Genomic DNA, 11,245 nt, shown 5'->3' with positions numbered 1-11,245 from the left:
TTTCCAGTATCCTCTCACATAGCAGTGGTACAACTTGCTATCCGCAGACCACTGACTACCCCGTTATCTACCTCCACCTGGATTCCATTCCTTCACCTAGACAGCGGTACAACTTGCTTTACGCAGACCGCTGACTTTCACTGCCTCCTCGTTACCTCTGGGCATTCCGCCTCACTATAGCAGTGGTACAACTTGCTACTCGCAGACCACTGACTACCCTCACGTTTCCTTGTCCATCTAGTTCCTCGTGTACAGTTATACTCATTACCAATGCTGCTAGTCATAGACTTTTCCTGAGCATTCTCTCACCATCTGCTGTTCCTCCGGTTCCGTTGTCACCCTGCTACCAGAGTATCTATTACCACCTATATTATTCTGGTAAGTTACCATCTGGTGATTTCCTGGGCAAAGACTCCTAGTGCCCGTGACATTACCTTCCTTCACCTGTTCACGTCCACCCGGCTCTCCGTTGTTGAAACCTGCCTTCCACTTTAGCTGCAAGTCTCTGACTTATCTACCAGTATAGCTGCAAGTCGCTGACTCATCTACCAGTATAGCTGCAAGTCACTGACTATCATCAATTCCATTGGCATCCTCTCTCCATCTGCTGTTATATACGTTCCACTATTCACCCTGCTGCCAGAGGACCGCTTTGCTAACTCCGCCCCTCTGGTAAGCATAGTCACCTCATGAATCCTGGGCAGAACTCCTAGTGCCCATGACACATTGTAGATGCTTCCTTGTATTGTAGAATGATAAACATCACCTCCTCTTCAGTGCAGTAGAACGCTTGGCTTGATCTTGCCTCTGGAGGGCAAATTTAATTTATTTGCTGAAGGTAATAAACATTCAATGTACAACAATTTCATGCTAGTTTAATGTGCACATATCAATTGGCTCATTTAAAAAGCGAGATTGTGCCTTAAGATCATCTGTAAATACTTGGCACTTTTTCAATATCATTGGCAGGGGCCAGAGAAGAATTGGCATAGAAGAGGAGCATTAGAGCAAGAACTAGGTAGTAAGTAGTTTAAAAATAGTGATTTCTGTGGCTGCTGTTAAACATTTAAAATCCAACAAGTCACCGGGCCCCGATGGACTGATGGGGGGATTTTATAAGATTCTCCTTCCTCGAATTTCTAAATCCCTACAAGAATTTTTCAATGCTATAATTTCTAATAAAACCCTGCCCCCTCATTTCAATACTGCAACTCTAAAAGTGTTACCCAACCCTGGAAGGGATGTAGAGGTACCTGGTTCTTACAGACCAATATCCCTTCTAAATACAGACTATAAGCTACTGATAAAAATTCTAGCCGAACGTTTAAAGGGGATTCTACCTGATATTATTCATAGGGATCAGACAGGATTTATATGGCGCAGTTTCTAAGATTAAAAAGGTGGTTAATATACTTCAGTCGGAATGGAATACTGATAAAGAAGAACCAACACTTTTATTATCACTAGATGCTGAGAAGACTTTTGATATGGTGGGATGGGACCATCTGTATGAAACCCTTCAGAGGTTTGGCTTCCCCATGCAGTTTATTGAAAATATACAAACGGTGTATTTGAACCCGCTAACTCATATCAATGTAAATGGGTATCTGTCGCAGCCCTTCTCCATCTTTAGAGGGACCCGACAAGGGTGTCCGCTGTCACCTTTATTATTTGCACTAACATTAGAACCTTTAGCGTTAGCACTCAGACAGAACCATCAATTCACAGGAATTAAGGTAGGGAAAGAAGAAGTAAAACTTTCACTATTTGCAGATGATATGCTACTTTTTATATCAAAACCATCCATCTCTGTCCCAATAATTCTTGACTCAATAACAAATTTACATATTTAGGGTCAGGCAGTACCCTCCAGACTAAAATGTCAGGTAGTCCAATATTAACCTATCATCTTGTGTAAATGTAATAATGTGTTGGGCCACAAAATTCACAAATACAGTTCTGTATTGGGTGTAAACCCCTACAGTCATGGGTTGCTCTTTTTTATTTATTTGGTTGGGTTAAACTTTCATATTAGAATTTTTCTCATTATGTATAATGATCTCTACATTACTATTGGCATGAGTCTGGTTCTTCCAGACCTAGCTTTCCTTTCTAGACTAGTACACATCTACAGCCTACAGCAAAGGAACATAATGTGCAATCAATATTCCTCCTGCTAATTTCAATGAACACCACTCTCTGGTCTCCCTTGGACCTTTAAAAAACTTGTAAAATATATTTTACTCAGACTCCCCTTGTCTGAAGATCTTGCAGTGGGATGCATGTATTCAGGTGTCATGTCCCTGTACTTCCACTACCATGGTAGTCGTCAATAAGACCTGGAAAGGACTCTCGTGTCTGGGTTCAAGACTCTTCCTGACGTGCTTTTTCACGACCACCCAGTCCCCCGGTTGCAGTTTATGGGTACCTGCATCAAAATTAGGGCCTGGAATCGAAGAAATCACTTGACCATGTATTTCAGTTAGTTGTTTCTATAATAAAGCAACATAGTTCAACAAATCACCATGTACATACTGTAGTTGCTATGGAAAATAACAGCCTGTTCTGTTTGCTGTGCCAAACAGTATCTGATTTGGTGCTAAACCTGTGTCTTTCCTAGCAGTGTTTCTTACTAAGATTCATGGCAGGCCTGTTTCAGCCATTATTTTCTGCATTTTCAATTGCAGAGTACCATTAAGGCGCTCCACACATCCCGAACTTTGGGGTCTGTGAGGGGTGTGAAGGTCAGATATGATTCCCGTCTTTTAACAGTTCCTTGAATCCTTGCCCCGTAAAGTGTATCCCTCTGTCACTTTCAATGACCTCTGGTACCCCATATCTGCAGATTACCTCACTCGTAAATTTCATGACTACTGCTTTAGCATTTGCTTTTCTATACAGCCACACCTCCAGCCAGTGACTAAAGAAGTCGACACAGACTAGCACATTCTCAAAGCCTGAGCATTTGAGAAGTTGTATAAAGTCTATCTGTATCCTCTTATAGGGATAATGTGTCTGGGGTGTGCTTTTCCATAGGACAGACTAACCTGGGTTATTCTATGCACAGATTAGCATCCTGCTACTAACACCTGTGCTGCTTGGATAAACCCTGCTGCTATCCATAACCTGCTAGTGAGTACAACCATAGCATCTTTCCCCAGATGCACTTTCTCGTGTGCTATATTGGCCATAATCATGCGCTCTTAAAAACGCATAACTTGAATCAATGTAAATGTTTACTCTTTGTCCTTTTGCATATATGCATGCAAGTGTCAGGGCCTTTAATTCAGCTTCTTGTGCTGACATGTGACTCGGTAGATTCTGTTGAATCACTCTTTCTGTGTGTGTGGTTACAGCACACCCTGTATAAGAAACACCATCTATGTGGTAGCGTAAGATATCTGCATTTGGTAGCGGTGTATCTATGTCAGATAAAACCAAAGATCCTTGTCTCATTAGTTCTACACAATCATATTCAGAAAAATGTGTGTTTGCATTTTTTTCTTCCTGTTCAAGCTGGGATGGGATTCCCCCAAATCCCTAGGGGAACCCCGATATACACAGGTACTTCTCCCATCTTTTGAAACTTGCTGCAATAAGGCAGAAGGATTCAACATTGTGCACCACTTAAGTGTAACGCCTCAAGGAGTTAAGAGTGCTACTTAGTCTGGCTGCTGAGAAGTGTTTTGTTTGTGCTTGATTTAAAATTTCTATTACCGCATGTGGCACCATTAGGGTTACTGGGTGCCCTAGCACAATATCTGTACTTTTTCCAAACACTATGGCCGCTGCAGCCATTACTAATATGACTGGGTCTAATTGTGCAGAATAGTATGCAAGTGACCTTAGCTTGCGACCATGTATCTGTGTACATTATCATAATTGAAAAAATCCAATGCTGTCAGCTCTGCTCTTTGGAGCAGAGCTGGACAGCGCATGTGTGGAGGGATCACATGATCCCTCCCTGTCACTCACAGCTCTCTCTCTGCAACACATAGAGGGTATCTTTGTACGTATGTGCAGTTCTTCGAACTGCACATGCGCAATTGAAGGATGAATAGGAACGAAGAACACCAGGAGGAGATCCGGAGACAGCGCTTCCGAAGAGGGGGGTAAGTATTATTTTTTTTATCACAGAAACAGCAGTTTTTCGGAACTGACAAGGGGGCACTGACAAGGGGCCAAGACTGCCAAGGGAGCCCACTGTCACCCGCCTGCCCACCCCTTTGAATTAAACTTGGGAAAAAAAAAAAAAAATATCCCAGCTTTGCGTCAGATCCCAGTCTCTGATAGGCTGTAAACATACCAGCCTATCAGAGACTGGGTAGTAGACCCCCAGTATCTATCCAAGTCTCCCCGAATATATATCCTAATGTATTCCCGAGTATATATCCTCATGATGTTGTGTGGTTTAACGTAACAGATCACTACAAACCTATACAAGAGCAAGTACGTGAGTTAGAGGAAGGGAAACTATCCGCAAACCCCGCCAGCGAGAGACCCACTTTAAGCAAATCCCTGGCAGAGAACCACGAGCCACTAGGTGCTCAGGTGTTGTCTTGTTATGTTTCGGTACGTTGTCTGTGACTCCGCCCCTTACCACCGCCCCGCCCCGTACATAAGTCAAAGGTTCCCTGCGACGAAAGGAAACTAACCGCTACCATAATGGTACATGATCACCTACTCGCAGGGCATTCTGGGAGCTGTGGTTTTGCACGTACTTACGTAATGTTTCGCCCCCATGTTGCTAACCCTATCAGGAGCTTCAGATTGCTAGAGGGCGGGCCCAGGAACCAGGCTTATCTTCTCATTGGTTGATAAAGGGTTCGTTGTGTTGGTGTAAAGTCTTCGCGCCTCGTTGTAGTCAGTGGAGGACGCTGCAGCTGCTTGTTCTGGTGAGTTTATGGCTCTCGATGTATTATATTATAGTGCTCTTAGACCGTGGCTTTGTGCCCCAGATCTCTGGAGAAATGAGTGGTTTGTACAGTATGATTCGTACGTGAGCTGTGTGGCTCAGGTATAAGCGTTGTTGTGGACAGGTTCCAGGTTGTTAAAGCAACAAGTCTCTATGGTGAGGTTTCCCGCTTTATATTAACTCCTAAGCTGCAATTAAAAACAAACATGCTTTTTTCCTCAGCAATGATGAGTAAGATTTAGTCTGACCTGGTATTGTAGGATTTACATCTACTCTGACCAGGAAATGATCACTTAATCTTCTCTCTGAGCTGCCAATACGGTTCGTGGTGTCTTCTAAACTTACTGCAACATCTAGTGGAACAGATTTATTCATGTGGGTGCTCATGCTTAAAACTGAGTCCCTTTGTCAGGTGTGACTCACTTTCCGTGTGTGTAGCTTTTGTAGAGCTGGGCAAAGTCGCTGTAAGTGGGGTGTGTAAAGTTCCCATCTGTGCCCACTATACATGTTTGGGATGCCTGAGGAGTAGCTTGGTTATGTTCCAAACGTAGATGTACAAAGCTGGTTTAGGGGTCTGTTCAGATTAAGGGATAGGTTTTAAAAACATTAACTGAATAATTAGATATTGTTTGTTTTTTTTTTAAGTTGTGTGTATCTATATCACTGTGTCCCCTTAGTATTTGGATGAAAAACCTGTAGTGTGTACCCAACCTATCACATGATAAATGACCAGTTGGCCTGATATTGCAGTAGGTTGTATGCTCCAACAATTAATGATTATCGTTCAAAGTGCTCCGTTTCATTTGATTTTAAAAACAGACTAAATCTTATTCCGCAATGGAATGATGTTGTTCCAATTCTGCAGTGTATAGGTACTCACAACCATGACAATCTGCTGATTGTTCCTCCAGCAGTGATTCCTTTCTTGGGGTGTATATTTAAATTTAAGATATTTTCTGTCTCCCATGTGATGTGTTGTCAAAATGTGAAACAAATGAAAATAGAGATCTTTTAATGGTGAATCAATAATCAGCCTTTTTTACATGCACCATATGTAATTTGTGTTCTGCAAGTGTATATGACGAATTGTTAACACATGTGAAAATACATATATTCTTAAAAGATTTACTTGTGTCCATTTTGTCAATTCTGTATTATCTACCTGCCATTATGGAACATGTAAGTACATATGTGCAAAGTCTCATTTCATTACATGGTGTGGTATGTGCACACTAATTAAATATTTTTCTTATACCTGTTTACTTTTTATTTTTTGATGGCAGATTTAAATATATATTTGTCTAGTTTTATTGTTATACCTATTATGGCCATTATTAAACATATAAGCACATGTGTATATAATATCTGCAAAGCCTCATTTCATTACATGGTGTAACTCCCAACAGGCAGAAGAGGAGCTTGGCTTTGGATGACTTGGGGACAATGAGCCTCCCCCCATTATCCAGTGTCTACTGTAGAGTGGGTCTAAGGGAAGATCCAGACCATCTATTAGCAACATGCTCCAGACAGAGAGTAGTTCCTCACCTGACGTTCTGGAAACGAAAGAGCTATTGGCAAGTGACATAGTAAGTAAATGTGCAAAATCTTTAATGCGTGAAACATTTATTTACAGTTAGCTGACAATTATTTCTTCAGTATAACATGCACTGTTAATGTACATACACTGCAACATGTCATTCTGCCAGGTCACAGCACTCACCATTAAAATACTCCAAATAAGCATCCCCTTTAACTTTTTTTTTTTTTAACTTTGCCACGTGGCTGGCATTTCTCGACCGGGAAGACCAGTGGTGTCAACCCTACTGCTTCAATTCTAGGGTGTTCTCCATAATAGGTGTGCTGCACACAATGGGGCTTTTCCACCTAATAAAGCTGTGTAGAACACAACAAGCCATCACCACCTTGTCTATTTTGTCTAGGTGCATGTTTATGGCATACTGGAAAATCATAAACCTATTACTCAATATACCAAAAGTATTTTCCACAGCTGGCCTTGCTCTTGATAATCTGTAATTAAAGATCATCCTTTCAGATGAGACCTTTTTGGGGATAAGGTTTTAATATATTGTTCAGTGCAAAGGCTTCATCAGCAACAAAAACAAAATTTAGTCTAAATTATGTTTCTTGCATGGTAGCAAACTCAGTGAATTGTGGTTAAGTTTTTCATGGATGGGAGTGTGCCCCACCATCTGACACTTTTCCATTTTTACCAATGTCCATGAATAGAAATTCATAGTTGGCATTCACTATGGCCATTAGAATAATGCTGAAGAATCCTTTGCAACTGTAGTAATAGGATCCACTTTTTCAGGGTGGCATCATTTTCGCATGCTTGCCATTTATGGCACTGCCAGAATTTGGGAAATTCCAAAATGTTGCACAGTTAGTTGAAATTCCACAACCGTCGCAGGATACTGCAAGAGAAAGATTGTTGTAATGTTAAATCAATACATGCATGTATTATACAAACTAATTTACATTCTGGTTTTTATTACACAGCCAGCTCTTATCTGATGCCGGATGTGGCAGAGCAGTGTTGGGCCATGCTGCGTGTCACCCAGCTAACAGAAGACAGCCAGGAAGGCACAGACCTAAACACACAGCTAACAGGTGGAGTCACACAGGACAGTGTTAAAGTTACCCAGTCACAAAGGGATCAAAGTGGCAAGAGGGGTAAAAAAAAGGGCTCGGGACCATGAGCAAAGTGACGCTTTTGCTCAAAAATTGATGGTGCGTGTTACCCACTTAATGTCACAGGAAACAGACGAATTTGCAGAGGGAGGATCTCTTAGAAGACTCTATATTTTCAAGATACCTCCACACATAGGAGCAAGGACATTTCAGGCTGTACATTTCTCCCACTACTACTCCACAGGTAACGTCATGGGAAGCCAAGAAATTGCCCCTCCTGCCTACAGGACCTCAACACCTATGAGAAGCATAAGGATCCTACAGCACACGGGGAGTCTCACTGGTTTCCAGCATTGACAATTAAGATTATAAACAGCTGTGACACCAGTGTTTTGTTTTTTTTAAAGTTTTTATATGCCTTGTGTGCCCTATTAAGTTAAAATATTTATTTTGCTTTCCCTTCAGCCCATCTCTAGTCTGCACGCCAGAGATTGGTCTCATGCCTTTAGTCCCAAAGTGGTGCTTTCACTGTATGCTGGCATACTGTGGAAGTGCTTGTTTGCCCTCCATTCATGTAAATATAATTTCGCTTTGCCATCTTCCCAGCTTCACATTAGAAAATATGCCCATACTCCTTCAGCCTGTACAGTCATGGCCAAATATGCCCATACTCCTTCAGCCTGTACAGTCATGGCCAAAAGTTTTAAGAATGACAAATATTATTTTTCATAGTCTGCTGCCTCAGTTTTTATGATGGTAATTTGCATGTACTCCAGAATGTCATGAAGAGTGATCAGATGAATTGCATTTAATTTCGAAGTCCCTCTTTGCCATGACAATGAATGTTATCCCAAAAACATTGCCACTGCATTTCAGTCCTGCCACAAAAGGATCAGCTGACTTCAAGTTAGTGAGTCTCTCGTTAACGCGGGTGAGTGTTGACGAGGACAAGGCTGGAGATCACTCGGTCATGCTGATTAAATTAGAATAACAGATTGTAAGCTTTAATAGGAGGGTGGTGCTTGAAATCATTGTTGTTCCTCTGTCAACCATGGTTATCTGCAAGGAAACACATGCAGTCATTGTTTTGCACAAAAAGGACTTCCCAGGGTATTGCTGCTGGTAAGATTGCACATAAATCAACCATTTATCAGGTCATCAAGAACTTCACAACTATTGAACCTTTCTCCTTGAAGAAGGCTTCAGGGTGCCCAAGAACATCCAGCAAGTGCTAGGACAGTCTCCTAAAGTTGTTTCGGCTGCGGAATAAGAGCACCACCAGTGTAGAGCTTGCTCAGGAATGGCAACAGGCAGGTGTGAGTGCATCTGCACGCACAATGAGGCGAAGACTTTTGGAGGATGGCCTGGTGTCAAAGCCAGCAAAGAAGAGAATTCTCTCCAGGAAAAACAAAAGGGACCGACTGATATTCTGCAAAAGGTACAGGGATTAGACTGCTGAGGACTGGGGTAAAGTCATTTCTCTGTCACATTTCTGATGAAACCCCTTTAAGATTGTTAGGGGCATCTGGGAAAAACGCTTGGCCGGAGAAGAAAAGATGAGCGCTACCATCAGTCCTGTGTCATGCCAACAGTAAAGCATTGTGAGACCTTTCATGTGGGGGTTGCTTCTCAGCCAAGGGAGTGGGCTCACTCACAATTTTACCTAAGAACACAGTCCTGAATAAAGAATGGTACCAAAACATCCACCAAGAGCAATTTCTTCCAAGCATCCAAGAACAGTTTGGTGATAAACAATGCCTTTTCCAGCATGATGGAGTCCCTTGCCATACAGCACAAGTGATAACGAAGTGGCTCAGGGATCAAAACATTGTAATTTTGGGTCCATGGCCAGAAAACTCTCCAGACCTTAATCATATTGAGAATGTGTGGTCAATCTTCAAGAGGGGTGGACAAACAAAAACCCCCAAATTCTTACAAACTCCGAGCAATGATTAGGCAAGAATGGACGACCATCGGTCAGTATGTGTCCCAAAAGTTAATTGTCAGCATGCCAGGGCAAATTGCAGAGGTCTTCAAAAAAGAAGGGTCAACACTGCAAATATTGACTCTTTACATAAACTTTAATATCATTGACACTTATGAAATGCTTGTAATTTTACTTCAGTATACCATAGCAACATCTGACATAAAGGTCTAAAAACCCAGAAGCAGCAAACTTTGAAAACCAATATTTGTGTCATTCTCAATACTTTCGGCCATGACTGTATTTGTGTCAAACTTTTGGTTATTTTTAAATGGTGCCAAATTTGACCCTGTCAGTGATGCAAAATTTCAGTCATTGTAGTTCGGAAAACATTTCCCGCTGATACAATATTACTTCCATTAATTTATTGCACTCACTTTAATGTCCTTCATATTTGTACAGATTATATCCATAATACATACATGTAACGATACAATTAAGTACTGAAACATGTACCATTTGTGGAAATATCATCGAGATCTCAGTGTTTTTTCAGACTAGCCTATACCTTTATCTATGAATGCAGTCTTTAAACCAGGGGTGGGCAAACCAGTCATCAAGGGCCATATAACAGTTCATGTTTTTAGGATTTCTGTCTGTAGAAAAAGCTGGGATAATTACTGACCCAGCCAAATAGATTAACTCAGCTGTGCATGATTAAAGAAATCCTAAAAACATGAACTGTTATATGGCCCTTGAGGACTGGTTTGCCCACCCCTGTTTTAAACGGACAATTGTTATGTTTTCTGCATGATTTGATTTAGCAGTAGTAATAGCAAAAACTATTGTGAGCTTGTATATGAGATCTTCCCAGCTCATTACCCAAAAAAATGACTGCATAATCAATATTTTAAGGATAGATATAGATAGATATATATATAAAATCTCTCACCCACACACTGAGCTACAGTTCTTAAGAAACTGTAGAAAAAGTGCTGTTGGTGTGTGTTGAATATACTGTCTCAATATAGCAAGCTTCTACATCTACTTAGTAGATGTAGAAACTGTCTGTTTCCTTTATGCAGCTGTGACAATGTATAGACCTCACTAGATCTCATTCAATATAAATATTCAAGTCAGCAGCAATAGCCTTGAAATGCATACTCCCTGCTTCTGAGTGGAATTGTTATACATCCCTTAATCTACGCATATGCACTTGTAACAGTTGCTAATGGGTTACGTTCGACATTGACATATTAAAATTAATAGCTTTCTCTTGACCTGGTTTTTAATTTTTTTTTTTATTGTAGTTAATATCAGTGCCATCACAGATTAATGCCATTGTTGCCAAACTAAAATTATCGCCATCCTGGTGTTCCTCTTCCATGTTTGTGAAGTCACATTTGACTTGCAGGTCAGCTCCCAAGGATGGTTGTCACTGGACTTTCACTATGTCCTCTTCCCTATTGATTAAAACTACTGCATTCAGTAATATGCAAGAAGGAAGTGAAAGTGTTGGTCACCTGAAGTCCAACCTACTACCACTTTAGAACCACCCCCTTCATTAAATAAGTCTTCTGTTTTCTTCTCAAATGCTATTCAGTTTAGCTGTATTCATGGCTTTAGCTAATCATGAGACTGATGGGAGATAAGGAGTATTAAGTATAACCGTACCACCATTTGAGTTGTACCTCAGCTGTTTAGTGCTTTGTAAATTGGGCTCAAAGTGCTTTTTCCCTTGATAATTTTAGTGC

The 11,245-nt window shown here is 41.1% G+C and overlaps 1 long non-coding RNA gene and 1 other non-coding gene across 2 annotated transcripts; both read left to right on the top strand.

Moving 5' to 3' along the window:
• Positions 1–4,821: 4,821 nt before the first annotated feature.
• LOC142138460 (uncharacterized) lies at positions 4,822–8,022 on the top strand. Its single transcript, XR_012688041.1, has 3 exons — positions 4,822–4,895; positions 6,322–6,501; positions 7,436–8,022. It is a non-coding gene; the product is annotated as an uncharacterized LOC142138460 (long non-coding RNA).
• Positions 5,136–5,228, top strand: LOC142141860 (Z30 small nucleolar RNA). The gene has a single exon (XR_012688895.1). It is a non-coding gene; the product is annotated as a Z30 small nucleolar RNA (small nucleolar RNA).
• Positions 8,023–11,245: the final 3,223 nt, after the last annotated feature.

This window comes from Mixophyes fleayi, chromosome 2 (assembly GCF_038048845.1).
Source record: "Mixophyes fleayi isolate aMixFle1 chromosome 2, aMixFle1.hap1, whole genome shotgun sequence".
NCBI lineage: Eukaryota > Metazoa > Chordata > Amphibia > Anura > Limnodynastidae > Mixophyes > Mixophyes fleayi.
Note: the sequence above shows the minus strand (reverse complement) of the source record. Positions and strands in the feature narration are given on the sequence as shown.